Here is a 24,627-nt window from a genome sequence, read left to right on the forward strand (position 1 = left end):
CACCGAAGTTACTTCTCATCCTCCTTCACTTCCATCGAAACTATGGCTGCAATGCCCAACTGTTGCCATTTTGGGGGCTGTGGAGATTCTCGTCGGATTCGTATCTGCGGTAGCTGTTATTGGCTATGCTGCTCTTGCAGCTTAATTGGTACATCTCAGCAAAAATTCCAGTGCGTTCACAATGAGCCCGATATATTTTTTTTACTATTTATGGAAATTCACCATATTACGTATCGTTCTCTACAAATAAATGAATATTGATGCCTTTCAGATATTTTAATATATATATTAAAAAATCTTCCAAAGATTTATGTTACTGTTCAGATGCAGGAAGTACGGCTGGAATCCCGAACATTATAAAATAAATTCAGTGTGTGGAAAAAAGACAATAATATTTTACCGGTTTGCCACCCGAATATGGAAGTTGTTGGGATAAAAACAAGCCCTGCATTCAAAACCAATTAAACAGCCTACCTTTGCTAAATTCTTAGATGGAGTATTGGAGGAAATAATATTCAGGGTTATTGTAGATTCCATCACAATCTACAATTCGGTAATTAAAAGAAATTTGGATTGATTATTATGATATGCTATCCATAGTAAAAAAAATAATTCTCAATGTTTATATCATTCAAGCAATTGAAGAAAATTAAGAGAAAAAACAATAAGTAAAATGGAACCAAACAAGTAACAAAATAGCAAACACGCTTATTTTATAAAATAATGAATATAACTAATAGGCAGTACCACATATCAGTGAATATTTCACAAATTAAGCATTTGGTATAAGGAAATATTATAACACCTTTTTGCCTCCACGCCCTACATAATTATTCTTTTGTCGTCTTGCATTATTTTTAAGGAGATGTAACATATCAAATCTTAACCTAAAATCCACCTTTTTTGCAATGTGTGCATATAATTAATTTTATTGTGAGTGTCGGAGTGAGGACTGATACTTCACAAACGAAACCGATCTGTAGAAACTTACTATTTTTTTGAATGAAAAAGCCGGAAGTATATAAAACTAATAAGATGTAAAATTAATTTGTAATAATAAGATGTGAAATGAATTCTAAGTAATTATGAAATCGATCATGTATATGAATTATACGCAGAATTTTCAATACATGAATTAAAAAAAATATGAGATGCTCATGAAATATGTAAAATTCGATACAAATTCAAATAGATTCATTTATATGGAGGTCAGTTGATGGCAACATCCATACTCTACAATATTCTGACATCGGCTGAGGGCTTAAGTAATGAGTAACTTTTCGGGAGCGGAGCCACATATAAAATAGAATAACTAGTAAATGGATAGATTTAACACGTCTTACAAATTCATATGACGAAAAAATTAAAGGTTTAAGATAGTACAAAAGTATTAGACAGTTTCATATAATAAAATGTACTTGGGACTCCATCATCTCTTTTTAATATGGATTCTCATTGCTTGAAAATATCATCAAGTGTATTCTAGGAAATGTTATAATATACACAACATTACAAAGTATAGTATTCAATCCGTCCAAATTTTCAAATTAATCTGTTTTCTGTTGCGCTCCAACCGGTCTCAATATTAAAAACATTGTTACGTACTTACCCGACGATTCCTTAAAAACTGATGCCTTTAAATACGCCCAACGAATTTCAAGCTTGTGTAGATTTTAAACAGGAACTTTTTGGGTAGCTGCATTTCCCAGTTTCCCAGCAGAAATTTGCCATTTCGCCGACCGTCGATCTTCATGCCCAGCATCGACGGGTTTTCAAAATAAGAGCTGCCTGAGGAATCCGTGGAAGATCGTGTTTGGAAAAATTTGGCACGCACTTAACGGAAGTCTTTCAAGTAGATTTGGAAAAGTTCTTTTCGGCCACGGCACCGATTCCAGTACTTCAAAATAAAATATTGAGCGGTGGTTGACATTGTCAACTGGTTCAAGTAACAAATGTCCATTCCAAGAAACACCGGAGTTTTATAGCTATAACTTGAAGAACAACAACGGTTTTTGTTGGTTTGGCACAGAAATTGTTTCCTTCAATGATTTTGAAATTTTCACTCTAAAAAGGGAAAAAAATTGTCAAGCGGTGAAAAAATGGTCTTGTTCGATCAAGGTCTCCTGTGATCGATCTGTCATTTGACTGCGGACTTGTGTTTACTTCGAATTGTCGCTTGGCGTTATGCATTGATTGGCGGAAACGAGAAGAAAGTTCTTTTTGACGTAGGACTTACGTCTCTCTTTACTATACCGGGTGTCATTTCAAAATATTCAAATCGACCGCGTTACGCTGTGTTGAAAGATTTTAAACGTTAATAGCGTTCGCCTCAGTGGACGAATTTCTGCGGTAAAGGCTGGTTTACAGTTCGGAAAACGTGTCCCGGGATTTGGTCTCCCATGTAGTTTAAATGGGAGCGGGATTTGCGTTTCCCGTGACAGGAGCCGAAGTCTACACGAAAAAATATTTCCCTGAAGTGTAAACCCAATCGCGGGAAAAGTGTACTGTTAAAAATCCCATGTGTAGAGATGCAAATCCCGCGGGGAAACAATTCCGTTTGAATTCATTCCGCACGGGAAATGAGTAATCTATGACGGAAATTTATTATGGGAAGAATTTAGTGAAGTGGATAGTGAAAAGTGAGAAATGTTAGAAGTGTGAGAAGTGTGAAGAGAAAACTAAGGAATGATAAGCGAGAAATGAAAAAATGAGTAAGAAAGCAATGAGCAATGAGCAGTGAGAATAAGAAGTAAGAAGTGTACAATTAGAAGTAAGAATTGAGTAGTGTAATGAGTAGTGAGAATGAGGCGCGAGAAGTGAAGAGTATGAAGTGAGTTATGAAGAGTGAGAAAAGAAAATTGAAAAGTGACTAATGAGAAGTGCGAAGTGAAGAATGATAAGTGAAAAAATGAGTTGTGAGAAGTGTAATGAATAGTGAGAAGTAGGAATTGAGAAAGAGAAGTAAAAAGAGAAAGTGAGAAATGACTACTAAGAAGTAAGAAGTGAAAAGTGAGCAGTGATAATTGAGAAATAGTGCATAGTGAGACTCGCTCTAACTCATTCTCACTCACTTGCTGTAACTCTAATTGAGAAAGAAAAGTAAAAAGAGTAAAGTGAGAAATGAGTACTAAGAAGTGAGAAGTAAAAAGTGAGCAGTGATAATTGAGAAATAGTGCATAGTGAGACTAGCTCTAAGTCATTCTCACTCACTTGCTCTAACTCATTCTCACTTCCTCGCTATAACTCGTTCTCACTCACTCGCCCTAACTCATTCTTACTCACTCGCTCTAGCTCATTCTCACTCACTCGCTCTAACTCATTCACACTCACTCGCTCTAACTCATCCACTCTCTCATTCACTCACTCAATCTCACTCATACACACATACATTCTCACTCGCTCGCTCAATCTCACTCACTCACTCACATTCACTAACTCTGGCTAACTCACTTATTCACTCTCACTCAATCACTCACTAACTCTTTCTCACTCACTCACTCTCTCTCTCATTCACGTACTTTCATACACTCATTCTCACTCACTCACTCAACCTCACACACTCATTCTCACTGACTCACGAATTCTCACTCACTCACTCACTTTGACTTACTCAGCCACTCTCGCTTACTTATTTCCACTCACTCATTTCCTCGTTCTCTCCCACTCAATCTCTCTCTCACTCATTCTCTCCCTTTCTCTCGCTATATCTCCCTCTTCTCGTTATTTTTCCACCTCTTGTATAAAGAAATCCGAACCAAAACCCCGAAGTGTAAACTCAAGCACTGGCGAGGATACGCAGATTCTCAAATCCCGAAGCAAAATCCTGAAGTGTAAACCCAATCACGGAAAATGTTTTGACAGTGGAGACTTATCGGCGGAAAATTTTCCCTGACAAAACCCGGATCAAAATCCCGTAACAAATCCCGCGGACTCGTTTTCCGAACTGTAAACCAGCCTTAAGCCCCTCAATCGACAGATTTCAAGTATGCCTTCCATGTCCATGCTTGATAAGACCCAAAAAACTTGTTTCAATAGGCATGAAACTGTTTTCAATTAAAAACATTGAGATCAAGGGAACTTACAAATATGGGTACCGCATAATTCTTGCATCATTCCATTACCACGTTCTGATTGGTGCAGACACCAGCGAATGAGCAGCCGCTGGGTCTGCCGAAGAGCCATAAAATAGCGCAACGCGATTTTTTCCTTTCATTCTGACCGGAACAAGTGAAGCAACCGCATCATCGATTGAACAGCACTTTTAGCTGGGAATGAAGTCTGCACCGATCGCTTCTTCGGCTCGACACCATCGAAGCGACCATCATCAGCCGAAACCTAGCCAGTACATCAGCAGTCCACCCTACAGACCCGACAAAGCAGCAATGCTGAGCAGATACCGGCAGCAGCAACAGAGTCGAGCCGAGACCGGCCGGCATCGGTGCTGTGCCGAGACAGGCTGAAGAAAAGCCACATGATGCAGCATGTATTGCAGTTTGCCTTGAAACATGGATTATCGATGCACTTCGATAATCACACTTTTTTGTTGCGTGTGCACAGTTGCCGACTTTTTTTTCTCGAATCTCACTAAATAATATTATTTTCTGAAGGAAATAATTATGAAAACTGCACAACTGGCAACCTTGGCCATCATTCAGAAGGAGAAAATGCAAGAAGTTGCAAAATGCGAAAATGTCAGAAGAAATGTCAGAAATTGTTCAAAACAAAAGCACGTGGTTCTCACCCCGTTTGCTTTCGTCTGACATTTATCGATGTCAAAATCCATTGTAATCGACACCGTCACACTTTTGATCACAGTTTGGAACCGTCACACTTTCAAACTGTGTTGTTCGATTTAATGTGAACAGCGCAATATGTCCAAAAAACAAACGGTTCTTCCGAGAGCCAATAATAGAGATCAATATCAATGATTTCAATACCCTTCGGGATAGAAATTGTACTTGGGTGCCAAATCCAAGATTCTAGAGATAAAATTTTATACGTGATTTTCATAAATAGCGTCAAAACTAACAGTGGATATTTTTCTGATTTAACCGCGAAGTGGACGAAGGACTTCGCTTGACCATGCCTTTAAAGATTCATGAGATGTCCAAATCTCTCACATAATCCTATTTGGATAAAAAAACACCGATAACAGCTCAAACATTAATAAACTATCAATCGATTTTTCATCAAATGTTGGATTTTTTGGCATTGATAAAAAAATATGTAGATAAACATTGTTCACACACAAACCGAACGTGACTGAATGATCGTCCCATGTTACCAATTCTAAATCTTATCACCCGAAATCCCATGTCCGGGTGTTTCCTTCCTTCTTCTACTAACAATGTAGTCTCAGAAAAGAACACGTACTTCCCACCTGAACTGCAATTCTAAGCTCGCTTGCCCGGCTTATTGGCCTGTATCAAGCGAAAAGTCCCGTTAAGAAATAGGGGCAACAAGCAACAAGCGTAAGAAAGAAGAATCCCTTTTCGAACGCGTTGATGATGATGACGCTTTGGCTGACAAAGAAGCGGGATACAAGACACTAGATGATTGGCCCACCAATTGGGAAGCAGAGAAGTTTCAAAATTAAGTAGTATAAAAGAAAAGTGCATTCGCTCGCAGAGCATTTTCACTCCAACAGTAAGGGATGAATGACCGCCTGAGTTAATATCCCTCAAAAACAAACCATCATCATCGCAGAGCATTCAGTATTTTTTATACCATCACTAGAAATTCGCGGTTATTTGAAAAGATCGTTTTCTTACTTTTTGCACTTAGCCGAAGCAAACAGCCTTTTTCAAGGCTCTAAGAGTTAAAAATAATGTTCTCCTTCAGTCGCTATCGCACGGATTAGAAGGCTCTTCAGTGGAAGGGCTGAGATACAGTCTACATCCCCTGCTGAGCCAACTTGTGGTTTATTTCAGGCAATCCTTCAGTGGGAAGGTTGCCACTGTCGAGGCTAATATTTCGTGATCGGACAGATACTTCCTGAATTTTTTTTTGATGATTCTTGTTCGAGGTAGATTTGATTTCTGTGTCGGTTTGATGAGAAGATTTTGCCAAGGAATGGTATGCAACGCCGATTATTTATCCAAAATAGTTGATGTGAGAAATTTGGACATATTATATATCTTAAAGGCATGGTCAAGTCAAGTCCTACGTCCACTTAGCGGTTATGTCACAGGCATTACCCACTGTTCGTTTTTCCTTTCGTTTAGAATACGTCAGCTTTGCAGACAAATCCGACGTTTGAAAATCCAGTCATCAGCAGTGTTGGCGACAACTATTGACGACCAAAATAAAAACGCCACACAAACAATCGATTTTTTTCCATGTGCAATTTGAATTGGAAAATGTGAAAAAAAAATATTTGCGAAACCTAAACAAACTCTGTTTTCAATTCATACAAATATCCAAGATGGCTGAATTGACGAAATTGACTGATTGACCTAATATTGTAGGATATATTATGTAAACGTACTATACTTGTATTTTTCGTCACAAGACGTCACAATTTAAAAATCTATATATATAAAAATGAAATGGTCTGTGTTCGTATCCGCATAACTCGAAAATGGCTGGATGGATTTTCATCATTTCTTCAGCAGATATGTTCGTTACCGTTTCCGACGGGTTTATATGATATTTCCTCATGCGAAACATACCCGTAAAGATGTGCAAATTGTGAAAAACTAAAATTAGGATTCGTATGGGAATTTCACATGGGCATTTTCGCCTACTATGCAGAACAACGTCTGCCGGGTCGACTAGTACAAAATACAAATAGAAATACAAAAAAAAAACTTTAAAATGCTTAGGTTATATTTTAATTGGAATATTTCTATACTGCCGATTTTATTTTGTCTGAGTTTTTTTTTCACCATTTTAACGAATTTCCGTCAGACAGCAAAGGGAATTGGCCGTATCGAAAGGGACCAGCATCGTTTACCAGCCGTTTTGACTGCCTCTTGTGGACGTCATTCGTCGTCGCTGCCTTTGCCAGGCTTCTGCTTGCCGTTCGTTATTTATGTTGGTGCCTTGATTTACCGAGTGAAGTAGAGAAGAAAAAACCCCCGAAATAAGTCAGCTCTCCGTCGCCGAAACGGAAGTGGGAGCTGCTCGAGCGTGGCTAACTTCGTTGCCTTGTCAATCGATGGTGTAATGGGATATTGATTTTTTTTTTCTCGTCCTATCAACCGGTGTTTTCGGCCGGCGCCTTTGCCGTCGTCGGATGTGATGAAGTTTGAAATTCCTTCAGACTCCAAGGGTTGCGATTCCGCAATCTGTCGGCTTACGGTGCGGCCGCGGCGGATGGGAGTAGGGTAACGACGAGAAAAAGCTTTTTACTTGAAGATAGGCTGCAAAAGTCGAGTACTGTTAGGATGATGGAGTGTACTGAGATAAAAGGGTACACAAGTGGGAATACCGAGACTCCGGGAACAATAAGATACTCTCGTGGATGATTGTTTAGCACAGCCGGATATTGGATCCCAAATTTTGACAAGGTTCATTCTGGGAAAATATATATTGCATGTGAAGGCTGTAACAACATAAATGTAATTCGAAAAAATAATCGTTAAACGGGATTTAAGCAAATTGCCTTGCTTAGAGAAAATAGAAAGAAAAAGATTAATCCAACCTGTTGAACCAGAATTGTTAAAGATATATGTTGAAATTCATGTATTTGAACTTATACTATTATGATATAATAGTAACTGATTAGTTTAGTTTGACATATGTATTTGTTGCATGGACCAGCAGTCCTGAAATATAAAAATTACGCTACAGCTTTTCCCGGTGCTGCCGATGGTCAATCTTCTTAAGTAATTTAGCAAAGCACACAGATTGGGTTTTAATTAGTTATACCAAAATCTAATCCGTGTTTATCCTACTGAGCACATTGATTGAAAATTTCATTTCATCAAACGCAAAAAAAAACCCAACTCCCGTTTTGCAAATATTATCATTCCCCAAAACAAACGATCACCGCCGAATTCCATCTGCGACGGTCACGTTGTCCCCGTCTGGCGTTATGATTTGTGCACTTTTCACGCCTCCGTCTACTAGCGTTTTCTATTCGGTTGATTTGACAGCTGAACGCGGCCCCCTGTCGGATGACTAACTTGGCATAGGAATTTTGGAAATGGTGACGGTGCTGCATGCTGCTTCTAAAACAAATAAGCATGCCCTAAATAAGTGCATCGCGTTCCCTGTGCTGTATGCACTACTGTGACAACAGCGGGACGATTCTGCACAACCGGAATCGGCGTTTTGCATGTGAAATTGGAAAACGGAATGAAAACTCTTGATTGAATCATCTAACGAGATTTGCTCATACGTACAAAGTCACTTTCTTGATTTTGTAGTTGTTAGTTAATAAGATCTAACAGACAATTTACAATAACACAAAAATAACGGCAAAAATCCGCACAGCCGTGAGCCAGCAAAATAATAAACTGATATTTCAGCAAAAAGGTCGTTTGTTAACATCCCGGGCAGAAGCCATGCACAGAATAACAAAACATGATATGGACTTGATTGATATAAGAGATAAAAGAACAGGCAATAATATTAAAAATTTGCACCGAAATATCATTTTTAGGGCAAAATATTGATATTGTCGTCTGATCTTTTATCTCTTATATCAATCATGTCCATATCTCTTTTTGATATCTTATCAACATTTGATATTATTGAGCTATTTTCGTTTACTCGGGATATTTGTTGGTTTTCAGCAACTTTGACAAAAATCTAGGCAAAAAACATGTTTGCTGTGCGAATCTCGGTAAAAGTTTTACATTTTGCTGAGATCCCGGTAGAAAATAAGAGTGTCCACTTCGTGATCGGCTTAGTTCCATTTTGCCACTATCACCCAGGGACTTTCGGAACCGTAATGTAAATCGGTATTGAGGACAATTTACTTTCAATTTGTTTGGTTTGAAATAAATCAGCTTTTCCCAGGACATTCCTTCACGGGCTACAACCCAATGACCAGCCGGTTAGCTGATGCCGGGAAAAAGTAGTATGGATTTTGTATGGATGCAAGATTAATATTATTGTCTTTATTATAGAGGCTTGCAGCCCTAAGCTGGATCATCTCTAACTCGAGATAAATTTGCTTGTTTTTTTATTCAAAAAGTGTTCATGAGATCCGAAGAAAAGATCATTTCGGCCACATTCAACCTAGCGACTTTTCGGATCCCAGCAAACCATGAACTTGTAGTAGCACAGTTGGTGGAAAAACAAAGCAAAGCCATTGAATATGAGATAAAAGAACTTGACTTCTTTATCGGGATCAATAAGACTTGAAAAGCTTAAAAATATTTGTTTTGTAAAATTAATTGCATATTATTCGGCAACTCGGCCGTAAGAAAACCATTTTTTTGTTAAATATCTTGGCTGTGCATATGCACAGCACATGTTTCGAAATGGACAAATTGATATGAAATTTGCGAAAAAGAATCCACGTGTCTTGGAGAGACTCGAACCCTCAACCTCCTACTCTCTAGATAGGCGTGATAACCCCTACACAACAAGACCACTTAAAGGTCACGTTTGCGGAAAAGCCATCAGAATCCGAGTACCAACCTCCAACGCGGTTAGCTTTCAGCAGAGTGCGATTGATTCGCATTCTATACCAGCTCGCCCAGCCTGTTGTTGGGAGGCACGGAGTGCGATCCTCTCGTTTAATAAACAATGTGCACTCGCTTGACTGTGGATATACAACAGTAAAGCACATGTGGAGATTGGACAAATCAAGCATCCGAAAGATATTCAATTTGCAAAAAAGAGAGCTAACCGCGGTGGAGGTTGGTACTCGGATTCTGATGGCTTTTCCGCAAACGTGACCTTTAAGTGGTCTTGTTGTGTAGGGGTTATCACGCCTATCTAGAGAGTAGGAGGTTGAGGGTTCGAGTCCCTCCAAGACACGTAGATTCTTTTTCGCAAATTTCATATCAATTTGTCCATTTCGAAACATGTGCTGTGCATATGCACAGCCAAGATATTTGTTTTGTAAAATTGGTTGGCATTACATGATTGGAGAATTATGTCCATAATATCCTTAGTGATCATTACGGATTATTCCTCCATTTCACTGACAGACCCATTCCCATTTCAGACCCATTTCACTGACAGACCACTCCCTAATTGATTTTTTCTGGATCCAAGTAGGTCTAATGTTGATTTCGGCCACCAACTAATCCACTCATGAATTGGGGTTTTCTTGATGCGACTAGCTCCAATAGGGATTCCGAAAATCTATCAACCCTCTCTTAGCTGATTTTCATTGAACTAACTAGGTCCAATGGTGTCTTCAAACCATTGACTTTCTCTTGAGTTGGATATTTCTTGATCATAGCCCCAACAAACAATTTAAGCTGAATATGCTAGTTCTTCGGCTGAAGAAGTCTTTAGCGCTTTACCAGCTTCCAATGTTTGCTGGGATAGGTCCGATGGCCATTAACTAAAGCATTCCAGAGATGGGTAACAAATAGGGTTATGGTGATTTCCATTATCGGTCTATTGGATTTTTTTTGACGATACTAAGTCCAGAAATATTCCTTCTAATCATCGATCGGTTTTGGATTCTTCTTGATCCAAATAGGACTGATGGTGATTTCGGGTTTTCGTGATCCGACTAGGACAACGACACCATTCACCCTCTCACTTCAAACTTGAATGTTATTGACCCAACAATTTTGATTTGCGAAATTTTAATCTATTTTCAAGAAATTCATTAAAACTTAAATAGTTTGTAACGAGCTTGGTTGTTTGGATAGAATGAACTTAACGAGGCGAAGGTCTAGTTGCAAGTGTGTTCTGTATTTCTCCAAAAAAGGAAATAACGGTTGAACGAGAAGTGAGCAAACGACGGTCGATGTGTTTAACAAACAGCGTGAATGCATATGGCGCTTGTTGTGTACATGTGGTAAGAATTTGGAGGTTTCATAATAACGAAGAGTAAATACAATACGTGTAAAATTGGCCTAGTGAGACCTTCTCAGTAGGTCAAGTACGGGTGATCGTAATTTAGGCAAATAACTGTGTCGGATTGAGCAAGTGTGTAATTTATGGGCTTTGTAACCGTTCGGGGAATGTTCTCGAGGATTGCTAAAACGGTGGCTTAAGCGCCACTCTCTACGAGAGACCACCGGTCGTGTTTGGTTTGCCCGACTTTTGGAGACCTTTTCGCTCAGGGAAACTTCTCGAACGGTTCGCGGAATAATGTTCAATTTCGTAACGCATGCACTGTTTCTGACTCTCTCTTAACGAAACGAAACTTAGGGAACGCAGAAGGAATGTTCGCTCATTCGAGCAATAAAACGGAACGAAACGTAATTTAGTTTAGTGAGTATGTTTTATTGCCAACTGGCGTTAAACGTAATGGGAATTCAACCAACTCAACAAAATTCATTTAAAACCTTTTATATTTTAGAGCATTCATTCGTACTGGACGCGATTAAATCGTACGGAATGGGAAAGAGCAAGACATGGCCATGTAACAAAAAGCTCTTCACGTACCTGCGCAGGATTTTGATGACTCGGTGCTGGCGGGAACGATGAGGCTATCGTTGTCTCGATGATGGCGACGATTACTTCGAAGATGGCGGTAACACGATGGCGGTCACCGGCGGGTCCGTACTGCGATTTGGCGCGCAGCGATGGAAGTGACCCGTGTGCGATATGGCCGATCTAAAGGTGCGGAGTGAGTGGCGGCTGGAACGGAAGCTTCCGATTTCGATCGGAGAGAGTGTGTGGCACTTGGCCTGGATTTCCCCGGGACGATCGGCTCCGCCAAATAGAGGCACACGTATGTACCCAAGCGACCCGGCTTCGCGTACCTTTCCGGTTCACCGAGCGGGGAGTGGTGTGTCCTCTATCCTTTGGTTAGGATCGAGGTTCGTGGCGTGCAATTTACGACACGCAGAAAAGACGAACCTACACTCTCTAAAACACTGGTCCGAAAATGTAACGTACAGGACCTTTCCGTCGGCAATTAACGACCAACGTGGTAAATTCGCTACGAGTGACTTAGCGACCTCACTCACCTCCGTTTGGCTACCTACTTGAGGCGGGCCTTCGCTGGGCACACAGGTCGGACGGTCCTCGGACGGTCAACGGACGAAGTCGTGGTGGAATACCACGAACGGAATCTCGATGAGGTGATGAATGCCGCAGATTAGCGACAGAAAATCCAGCCGTACGAAAAAAGCGCAGGGCGCTGCGTGTCCAACACGAAATCACATTAAATTTAAGGAATTGCTCAACATAATTAGATTTAATTACCTTTTTTCGTATCAATTCACTTTAATAAAATTATCTGAGCAGAAAACGCAATCGATTGGACCTCGGTCCACTAAACTAGGAAGAAAAACACAGAACATTTAACACCACTTATTTTTTTAAAACTCACTCACTAATTTTACCTTCAAATTAAACTAAAATTACTCAAGCAAAATCTTAAACTTTCAAGAACTGAACGTAAGTATTTAATTCGCGCACTTCTGCTCTCCAGCCGATTCGTAGACGAAATGAGCGAGTCTGAGTCGTACTTGCGCCAAGAAATTTTGAATCTTTTGAAATCATTTTACTGAGCAATCATTCAATTTGATTGTAAAGCATATTCAAATAAAATTGCGCCAACCGATTGGCATGGCGATCGGAGGCATGGCGCCTGTTTGCCGCCTATTTGCAGCTCACATGCGTGCCATAATGAGTTGAGCTTTTATAACAAATACTATAAACTTGAAATTGATACAGGAACGAACAGATTTTATAAACGCAAACGAAACACGACACACGATCATAAATTAAAACAAAATTCAAAATTTATTTTTGATTTATCGGTAAAAATCGAATATTTTTTATTTAAATTTATTTCAAAATAAACGTAAAACGTTACAGCTTGTGCATCGTAAGGGTACACATTTTGTACATGTTTAAAATATGAAGCTTACTGTGGTGTTGTATTACTACACCACCCTCCTTTAGATGAATGGTGGAACCATTTGGATGAGAAAAAAAATTGGTTACTTTGTCGATCACTCATTCATCATTTTGTATTGACATTACTTTTTTTTTTAATTAGGCCGATACAAATATTTAAAATCTATTTTATCTCCCTCCCTCGGATTTTTTTGTCAAAAAATTATATTTTGAGGCAACAAAATAAAATTCGGATAATTTTGAGGATTTTTAAAACATTCTTTAACAAATCCGTGGAGTTTTCTTATTTTTTTCATTTTAATATTTATTTTTTATTATCCCCCCCCCCCCTTGACCTTCCGGAGACTAGTATGACAAAAAGTTAATAAAATATTTGTAACGGCCTTATTGTGTTTTATTAATCTTGTTTTATGAACGGTTATGGTTTGATTTGTAATTTTGTGCTTAATTTCAGCATTACTTCCATCTAACTTTATGATTTCAAAGGGTCCATTATGTACGTTAACTAAACAAACTTTGGTTGAAATTATTTGGAATGTAACTCCATTTCCTATATTATCATGACATGGTTTTCAATGCTATTATTACTGAATCTATACCATTTCGTCGAATAACATTTAATCGAATGACAGTTGGTCGAAAGGACATTGCGTCGAATGGACATTTGGTCGAAGGGACATTTAGTCGAAAATGTTTTTTTTTTAATCCTTTAGAGACGCAGGACATTTGGTCGAAAGGACACTACGTCGAATGGACATTTGGCCGAATAGACATTTAGTAGAAATCATATTTTAGAATTAAGAATCAAACATATTGGTACATTTAGTCAAATGACGTTCCTTCGAATTGCTATTTAAAAAAAAAGTACTTTAGTCAATAACAATTAAAAAATAAATGGTTTATTGCGGTGTTTCTAAAAGCCACATAATTGTTGCTCCAATATTGTCCAAAGAATGATGGGTTCATAAAAAGAATAAACAATAACACGAAAACGGTGAATATTTCGAGAATATTCCCGACTGCGTATTGACTTTGGTGAACTCCTCTAACCGACTACAATGAATCTATACCACCTGGTCAAAAGAAATTTAGTCGAATGATGTTTTGTCATTAGACATAACGTTGAGTAGATTAGGTTATCTAGTATTTTGCGCTCGATAATGGCGGCCTCGTGAGTTCCTTTTTGACATTCATGAGGTAGAAAATATTTACATCTTTTGATCAATGTAGGCTTTGATTCATTGGAAACATTGGCACTCATCAAGGCTCATACAGCCATACAGCCAAGATATAAACAATCGAACGTCAAATATTCCGCTTAAAACTTTAGTATTTTCTCAGATACATTTTTCTTATACTTTAATTATATTTTCTAGGAATGTTTATTGCTTTGTTATTTATGCTGACCATCCTAAGGGATTTCCATATGTAGTTTCTTTGCAACTGAAACTTGTAAGAAGATATTGTAGCACATTTATTTTCAAACCCAATTGCGAGCTGATTTTCTCCGGTGATTATTGTTGTTTCGAGGAACATTTCCCTGTGGATGAGGCTGATGACGACTTATTGTGGTTTCCCCAAGCTGCTAATGGTGGTCGGAAATGTGGCATTCTAAGGTATTGCTGAATGCTGGCATGGACAACAAATGTAATAACATCGGTGAGCAAGTTCCAGTTATTTTCTTTTATTTGATGTTCCATAACTAAAGTATAAAAAAAAAAATCACACGAAATTTTTACTTTAGTTACTCAGTGATTGAATGGTTTAGGCTTCTTTTTTTCTGTCAAACCAAGGTTCGATACGTTTTCAGTAGATAACGTGTTTACTAAAAAATAATTCAACACCCTCATTGCTGCAAATGGGTTTATTTTTTGTGGGAGAGGAAGGCCGGTCTGGTCAATTACTGAAAAGTTTCAGATTTCTGTGAGTGTATTCTCACTTACTCGATGTTCTATAACTCCATAAGCTCTGAATGGCTTTTCAAAATTTTAATACGGAATTGCGGGAACAAGTGTCTTGGTTTATTTTTTGCAAAAAACTATACGATAAAAGATTGTGTGTTACATTTAGGGCATTTTTGTTTTCAGAAAGTTGTAGTCTTTACATGTTGTTTAAAATAAAGTTGTACAATTATCTCGCTAAGCCCAATCTATTATGCGCTCAATCCGGTAAATGTCAGCCTTGAATATTACTTTCTTTCACTCAGTTTGTACATTAGTACGCATGTTCGCGGTGATGTGACGTTCATGATGCACCACGTGTCTAGTTACATGTTTGAATCTCGCTCATTACAAAAACATATACAGATATCAATATTTCCCTAACCATTTCAATTAGAAACTAAAAGGGGGAAGAGAAATATTTAACTTTCTTTCTCGTTTCAGAGAGCGATCAATGGCGCTTAAACCTAGGCTTATTAGCCAGGGCAAGTTTAATAGCTTCGCCCCATCCCAGCAAAATCATCAATGGAGTGACATAAATTTCTTAGCATGGTCATTCCCAACGTGCCCGAGTAGCACACTTGTCACATATCAGTCACTGTGACTTGTATGCGACTGTATCCAGCCACATTGGAGTTGCTGCAACCAAATCAATCTGAACTGTGCTACAAGGGGTGTATTCAATCTTATCATATCATTTGCTTATGATGATACTCCTAAACTATATTCCCTTCCAACCATCCAACTCCTTGACATCTATGAGGGCGTCGGTGAGTCGCTGGCCTCTCTTTAGATGTCATATCATCATTTCCTTACCTTCCCTAGTAACTGAGAAGATGGGCGTGGCCAGCAATGGTAGCTTTCATGCTTTATCATTTTGGACATCCAATTGGGTTGCTATTAATTCCCAAATAGTAATCCATAAGCAGTTGGGATAAGAAAGATAAAGAATATACATGACAGCTATCAGTATGCAATCTACGAAATACATACTCCGTTACAACGCAACGCAACGCACATTTATTTTCAAACCCAACGTTTAGCTTAAAATGAAAAAAAAAGGTAATATTGTTTAATGGAAATCTAACCGAGTAATAAGGGACGTGACCGGAATCAAGGGACCTTTCCCAAGCAAATCTTATCTTATTGAAATATGGTTGGCATTTTCAGACTGGAACATCATTGGTTCTTTTTTTTCATCCAATATTTTTTTTTATTTTCGCCTTTACCGGCAGATCTTCAGCAACCCTGGAAAAAGTATAATTATTAATAATTTCAAATTTAAAAATAAACAGCATTTTTTAGATACAAGTTCAACTCTCTTTACGTAAAATCGTTGACATTTGTTTATTTACCAAACAAATTTTTATCTAATCAAGGCAGACTAGATGAGTTTCAATGTTTTCTACTTCTACCTCTGTCCAACTGAGAGGAACTCACGCCGACATTATCGAGCGCGAAATACTGGATATGACTATTTGGTTGGAATACAATTTTCGGCCAATAATTAATGAATTATGGTTGGAAGATAATTTTATACTGATCTAATTTTTGTATAAATATTGAGTGAAAGAAAGAGTATCAATGAAAAGAAAAAGAACACCATTTCCGGGGGGTCCCGTAGCGTAGTTGGCTACACGTTCGCCTTACAAGCGAATGGTCATGGGTTTGATTCCCAGCCCCTCCACCAAAACCTTCGTCAGTCGCCGGATCTGCAGCTCATACGGTGGCGTTTGGGGTACGCGCCTTACCATCACGGCTGCCTGATGACGACTGACAAATTGTTCTTCTCGGAGGCATTCCTCCAACGTTACCCGGATAAATGGCAAGCGAACAATGCAACGATCAATGGATACATGACATGGAGAAACGGACACAATGGACTCACGACGAGATGGACTGGTACCGACAAGAATAATGGCAATGGGAATCTAAAAATAGATTCTGTGTGGATTCTGTACAGCAGAATACCACAGTAGATCTCGGCAAAGTAGCGGTTAAGTTACACAGAGTGCCTAACAAATAAATAAAGGAAAAAAAAAAGAACACCATTTCTATTCGACCGAATGTCCCTTCGACCAAATGTCCCTTCGACTAAAAGTCCTTTCGACGAAATGTCATTTGACCAAATGTCATTAGACTAAATGTCAATCAACGAAGTGTTCCAACGATGAAGTATTGGCAAAACAACATTGATATCATTGGTTTTAGACCATGTGCCGGAAAAAAGAATAGAGAGTATTTCACCACCTGTACCAAATATTTTATTATTTCTGAAGGTTTTAAATTTTTCTATAATACACCGGGTCTACCGGCATCAGTATTCGTTTCTTCCGCTGCTGATTGGACTATCTCACGTCCACTGAATTCCTCTAATCAATTTATTCATGTATCTTGTGGATTATTCATTCAAATTAACCAAAAATCTATTTACGAATTATCCATTTAACTAACTACCCTTATTACCAACTAAACATTTTCAACATTCGACTTCTTTTCCATTCGATTTGTCCTTTAGACTAAATGTCCTTTCGACTAAATATCCATTCGATCAAGTTTCCATTCGACTAAATGTCCATTCGGCGAAATGTCCATTTGACTAAATTTCCATTCGATTAAATGTCCGTTCGACTAAATGTCCCTTCGACCAAATGTACTTTCGAGTCTTAATGTCATTCGACTAACCGTCCCAAAGCCATTATTACTTTATGTCTATCAGTCGGTTCAATTATCGAACAAAATAATATGAAACCGTGAGGATACAAAAGTTTGTAAATAAGTTCAAACATGAATGCATGTTACATTTCTTCTTTTACATGAATTACATTCAACAACTGTGATATGGTCGCCTCGTCGGGTTATAGCCATTGAGCACTTCCACATTTTTACTTATTTCCAAAATAAAAGTATAAATTACCATTTAACAAAAAAAAAAATGTTACTAAAAAATTTCGTACTCCTGATAACCGGGTACTGATTTCAGCAACTTAGTCAATTATTCAGCTCCACTTTATTTCGAATGGTTTATTATTTTGATAGCTATGCAGCATTTGATAGCTATGCAGATTTTGGCCGCCAGTTTTAACGAAAAGTACACAGAGTGTAGTAGCATTTTTATTCAAATGTTGTACGATTTTGAAGTGCCCGAAATAAAACCGGCAGTGTGCAAGTGTCTGAATGAAGATCACAGCAGAAGACAATCTTTTTACAAGATGGTGAATTTTCTAGGATCAAACGAATTAATATTAAACAACTCACCTTATACTATGTCCCTTACAATTTATATTTAATTGTGTTTGGAAAAAATGGTTAATAGTTGGTGTATTTGACCCGTTTTGTTGTCACAAAGTCCTTAAGCGTTCGAAATATGATTTTGCACGGTTGTTTAAGTTAATCACGTTGTGTATTAGCAGCCATGGGCTAAATAAAATTATTTTCAAACTGGCGTAAAATCTTTTATGGAAATTACTATCATATGTATTTAGTGATGATTTCCAGAATATGTTTCAAATATTTTTTTATATTACTGGAAATATTTCGAGCCGTATCGGAGCTTAATTTGTCAAAATCCAAAGCATATCTATCGATATTGCGGACGATACAGTTTCAATATGATTTCCGCAAACCACAGGTCATCTCTGGCGCGCTTGAACAAATGGATTTTCTTGCCTGATTTTACCAGAAATTCGCACAAAAATTTGATGCATGCGTTTGATTTCCAAGCAATAATATTTTCCTAGTATTTCCGATTATTTTGCTTCTTTGTCCATGAGTGTGGGTAATTATTTTTTTTAGTTTTACCATTTAGATGATTTCCCTTGCCTGCAAAACAATAAAAAACAGCTACACGGAAGAGAATTTTCCTTTTTTGCGTTGCATACGTTCTCAAGAGTTATCCACTTGGTCATAAAATAATCTTGTAGCGGTCGCCTAGCGGTTGTCATGTAGTCTTGACTTCTAATAGATTATGAGGAAACTTAACATGTTACTTAAGGCATACACGAACATAGATAACTGAGGGCTTGCAGAAATAATTACGGAATTTAAGCCCCGTCACACTTCTCAAATCCCGCCGCAAAGTTTCCAGAATATTTTGCGAATAGTAAGAAAATACCACGAAATTTCAAACATTCACAGGAGGGTTTCCTGCAATTAAAAATTCCTTAAATTCACATGGTTTTCCAAATGTGAAAAAATGTGTCACAAATCTGAGTGGTACCGTAGGTTAAAAAAAACATCGATATCCGTCTAATTCCAAATTCTCGGAATGATGTTTCGCTAGGCCATGTTACATCTATCATTACTTCCTGCTTCAGCTGTTATGGCAATATGACACAAATATTATGAGCCGTACGTCTTTTCGATTGGAAACCAGCTCCACTATTGTAAGATCGGAAGAATCTAGTATTTGTTGTAGAAATTCAACAGCCAATTCAACAGCATATCAGCGGATATGTTCGATAGGTACATCCAGAACGTGTGATCAGTAGTGACGTTTACTTCATCGTATTGATTGCCCCAAGTTACATTTTAAGATTTATTATGCTCTATAAGAGGTTTTCATGATCAGTTGCCTACAAAACAAAGAGCTCCACCATAACCTTTAAGATAGCCTCCCCGCTAAATAAACCACTCTAGAAGAAGTTAATAAAACCATTTTAAGAGTAGTGATAAAACTACAATAAAAAAATGTATACAATTTGTTTGTACTCTATAGGAGGTTATCGTGACCATTATAAGAGTAATAATAAAACAGTTTCAATTTCATACTTTCTATTATTGTTATTGTCGTCCATTCCATTTGTTTTTAATTTCGACAGATAACAAACAGTTCTCCATGACTGATGAGGGGAAAATAATGCTTCTTATTTTACCTGCGAGGTAATGAAAATTGAGTACTATTTAAGTAGTTTATGTAATAAAAAAGCACGCGCAACTAGATTTATCGTGAATATTGGGTTTTTAAAAGCTTAAAATAAACGCGTTTTGAAATTATCAAATATTTACCTAAAAATGGAAAATAAATAATTTTCCAATTATCTACAAATAGGATGTTAGCAAAAAGAAGCGACGAAATTGGTGCAGAACTTCGTTGTTTCGCGATGTGATGAATATATGTACAGTGAGATGGAAAACGGAAGAACTTCCGTACTTCATTTCGAATAATATGGAATGAAGAAAGCCTACCTCTGTGGAAATACTTCAGAAATGATTGAATTCCACTAATGGATAATATATTTAACCGTAATAGGCGAATTTGAGTAAAGCTCATCGATCATTTCGACATCTGGTGGTCGTCACAAGAACCACGAAAAAAGTGTCGTTGGCTAAAAAAGTGCATTGGCAGCATACGGAGGTAGTACGGTTTTCGCGTTTTCTGGTTAATCCAATCATTTATGAAAGCTGAAATAGTCGCAAATAGGAAGAAAATTTTGTTTTCTTTAGGATGAGCTTCCATCCGGTGGGTGCTTGCATATGATTTTTCCGATTAAACAGCACATCTCTTGCAGTGCCTCCATCGCACAATCTTGGTTATGAATTCCCGGATTTTTAATTCGCGGGTTATTTGGGTGGGATTTGTTTTCAACAGCTGCTTAAAGACTGTAAGAAGCCATTGCCAGTGGAAAACATGAGACAATATACCAAAAAGTGAAGTAAATTTTATGGAGAAGATTTGATTTTGAATGTAAATAATCGCTTCTGACGACTTTTCTCCCAATCTCTCGCAGCGCACTCTACCACTGGATCCACGATTGTTCTACTGTTGTTGGCATTGTATATGACCATCATAAAACAAAAGGCTTTAATTATTTTCACAATAAAACCTTATTAAAAACATAAAACCCAGCGACAATAAATTTGTTACGTGGGTGAAAAAGGCTACACCACGCAGTTGCGTTTGAAGAGGTTGTTTGGCGGTCGGTTCGTTTTTTCCGAGTTCACTTTAGTGCTTTCTCCATTCCCCATTTCCTCCCTATTTGAAGGAACTCAATAGGCGAATTCGAGAAGGATCCAGTGGTAGAGTGCGCTGCGAGAATTTGGGAGAAAAGTCGTCAGAAGCGATTATTTACATTCAAAATCAAATTTTCTTCGTAAAATTTACTTCACTTTTTGGTATATGGTGCCATGTTTTCCACTGGCAATGGCTTCTTACAGTCTTTAAGCAGCTGTTGAAGACTAATCCCACCCAAAAAAGCCACGAATTAAAAATCCGGGAATTCATAACCACGATAGTGCGGTGGAGGCACTGCAAGAGATGTGCTATTTAATCGAAAAAATCATATGCAAGCACCCACCGGATGGAAGATCATCCCAAAGAAACCAAAATTTTCTTCCAATTAGCGACTATTTCAGCTTTCATAAATGGTTGGATTAACCGGAAAACGCGAAAATCTGACACCCTCCGTATGCTGCCAATGCACTTTTTTGGCCAACGACACTTTTTTCGTGGTTCTTGTGACGACCACCAGATGTCGAAATGATCGATGAGCTTTACTCAAATTCGCCTATTCTGAGATATGGAGTACTGTGTACCAAGTGTCCAAAATATGAATCCAATGCACGCTGCTGTCCAAGGTATAAACAGAAGGCTCTATCAATTATTTGCACTAATTAATCCGATACAAATATTTTACAACTAAAACATTATTTTGCCGAATTAATTTGTAACGTTAGAATATCAAAGCCTCACTATTGTGACAAATATACTCTTTTCTTCGGCGAAAGAAAAGTAACAGTAACGTAGCCTCCGATGATGCCTCGAAAATTTCTACTCCTAATCTCCCGACGGTAGATGATACAAAACGTCAACACGGACGGCAGCAGCAACACAATTTCCCAACCTAATAGAATCGAATCGAACCAATAGTAGGCAAGCCGGTCGTCAGTCAGTCAGAGAGTCGATTGTTTGGTTTCCCAACAAATGGCGAACAGTGAGCCCTATCACCGGCAACCCACACTGCAACTGACATTGGAATTCGCAGTTGAACAATGCGGTTCGGCTCAACGGACAGTGAGCTATCCGAAAAAAAAAACACTCGAACAACACATATTTCATAATTTATTTTCATTTCATTTCGATTCACTTAGGAGATTTGGGATTTTCCGGCAATGACGACTGGTTTTGTTTCGCTTGGACGGCTCTTCAGAGCAGAACAGAGAAGCATACGGATATTTTTCGAACATGGTTTTTCGTGCTGGAGGTGGTGGCGCAGTATTAGACCAGGTTACCAACGACGCAGTTGTGTATCGGTCCGATCGAATGAGCTGCATATTGCGCTGCAGTGGAAATTCCATCTCCCTATAGGTCGAAACACGTCGGAGGAAAATGTTCACTGGAAACAGTAGTAAGGTATATCGATGTACCGATTAATTAACGTTGAGTTTTGGAATTCCAGAGTATTAGCAAAGAATAGTTTTGATATTTTAAAAGGCATTTTACCGTAGATGGCTATTAAAAATTTGCAAATATTTCAGTCTTTTTAACTGCTGAAAAACATGTAAGAATTATTCTTGACGTTTCGTACGGTAAATGCTGAATTCAACTACAACTATGATCATTTGGATGACGATGGAACACGAACAATGTAATTTGTCACTTGTGGCTCAAGAAAACTTCAATTTTCTCATATTTTCCTTTAAGAAGGTTTTCGTCGTTACTCAACCTCCCGAGATATAATTTAAAAAAAAAACGAAGAGGCAAAAGGACCACCCAAACAACGCCGCACAATTCATACAAATTTGAGAAATGAAAAAGCTCTTCAGCCGGCCTTTCGCTTACCATTGAGAGTTTGTTCATAACGTTCGCTGGTCAGACCATCACCGTCGGGCAGTAGCGGTGACGAAAGTTTGACCGGTAGTGGTGTTAATCTGGCTGACCAACAATAGGCGATGGCCATGGCGGTGTTGACGATGAGAAACATTGATGAACGGACACCCTACAATGGCCGAGGCTTTCCTTATTAATAGATGGCATCATCAATCAAGCTGTTTGGAAAACTCGGACAACCATTTCACCCAGCTGGACCAAGGACTCGCACTGTCAATTCAATTTTGGCGTACCTATCGAGCGTTCTACATGTCGCGAGTATTTGGTGTGCCTTATCTCAGTCGTAATAAATTCTCGCCATTCCCGGCCTATGCATATTGGTTCGTTCAAAACGATATTTGTACTCCATCCGCAGAATAAATTTCTGCTGGAACTGCAATATGAGAAGCTCCATTGTACAGATCCTGGGAGTGTATTTATATTTTTTTTACCTCGTCGACCTCGAATCGTATTTCAAATTGAAAATGCGTGATTACCGTATCAAGCCATTAGCTGAGGTGGCGCCTATCTTAATTACGCTTCTACAATTAAAATAATATATTCAGTAACATAACATTACTTGAACTCTACGATTAAATCAGAGGTACAGTACCTCAGTTTTTTACAATTTTGTATTGTGAATGCAAAAAGAGACACATGGAATCTCACGAAAAATATCTCACCTAGTTTTGATTTGTTCTTGCTGGATAGTATTACTCAATACTTTTGTTTGACGATGTCTCTTCTGACAAATAAAGCACTTTAGAAGTGCAATAAATTTCAAATTTGCCAACATTTTCGTTACCGTTAATGCAGATTGAATCGAATAAATAAAACACTAAGTACGGAAATTGTGATGAAGAAGCATGTCATTTCAGCAAAAACATACCCATTTCGGTTGTCCCCATCAACGCTGGAGCTGGGGCCATTGCCGAAAGTAGGCAATAACCAGTCTCCCATATTTTCCCATCAGCTACCAGGCAGTAATCGTTACTCGCACTAAAGAGCCAACGACGGCGGCCGGTCGTTGTTGTTGCGTGCCGCTCACTTCTTCGTCGTCAAAGTCTGGCAGCGCGAACGGAAGTCTCCAGAGTAACACTCTCGTACGCCCACCACGCACACGGCCGAGACGGAATTTTGACGACAATAAATGCTACGTAGCGATAACACTCAGATGAATTTATATTTATGACTCATTGCGTGTGCCGCCCCTATCGCCTGTACCACCTCCACTGCCGGGCGCAACGTGACGCATTGCTGCCCCGACCCGAACTGATGATGGCTTTCCGGTGGGAACGTCGCGTCGCCGCTGCGTAGTTACGCGCTTCCGCCTGTAGCTGTTTGAATATGAGTGGTTATTCGTGAGCAGTGAGCACTGGTGCCAAATGTGCAGATTGTTTGGAATTTAGAAAAAAAATATCGAATGAGGCACAATGCAGGTTTGCAACATTTCTCAAATAATAGCAGTGATTCAGCTTTGAATAATATTTCGATTGGGTTTATATTCAAAGCTACACTAAACTCTCCAATGCCCATCATCTCAACGTTTCCAAAACCCTACAATTCATCATCCGCAATGTGAAATAGAAAGCACTTAGGAACCATGCAGCCTCTATTCGCAGCCAGTCAGTCATCCACTGTGCGATTAACAGCCGTTTTGGTACTGTGGTTGGGTTCGGTTGTTAGGGACTCCAACCTATGCGATCAAGCAAGTACATACTCCGCAACAGTAGTGCGAACTCTCAGTCTCAGTGACTGAGATTTGTAGGATATTGATGCCAGTGAAAAGTGAAAACTGAAAATGGTTCATAGCAACAATCAAAGATAAAGTAAACAAATGACCTCTTTTCTCATCGCACATGCGGCCCGCAGTGTCAGTCCATTCAGTTCAGTCGCTGGTGCGTGAAAGTTACGGCCCTATATAAA

General features: G+C 38.6%; 1 protein-coding gene and 1 long non-coding RNA gene across 3 annotated transcripts in view; one reads left to right on the forward strand and one right to left on the reverse strand.

Annotated features, from left to right (window-relative positions):
* The window catches only part of LOC134226186 (cytoplasmic polyadenylation element-binding protein 2), a 1,213,088-nt gene that overhangs the window by 342,909 nt on the left and 845,552 nt on the right, over nucleotides 1-24,627 (reverse strand). The window lies entirely within an intron of this gene.
* Nucleotides 21,770-23,013, forward strand: LOC134205555 (uncharacterized). 2 transcript variants are annotated; one of them, XR_009978156.1, is made up of 4 exons: nucleotides 21,770-21,906; nucleotides 21,984-22,245; nucleotides 22,371-22,480; nucleotides 22,540-23,013. It is a non-coding gene; the product is annotated as an uncharacterized LOC134205555 (long non-coding RNA). The 2 variants fall into 2 exon arrangements; XR_009978153.1 differs by having other exon boundaries at nucleotides 22,371-23,013.

Source organism: Armigeres subalbatus, chromosome 1, assembly GCF_024139115.2.
Source record: "Armigeres subalbatus isolate Guangzhou_Male chromosome 1, GZ_Asu_2, whole genome shotgun sequence".
NCBI lineage: Eukaryota > Metazoa > Arthropoda > Insecta > Diptera > Culicidae > Armigeres > Armigeres subalbatus.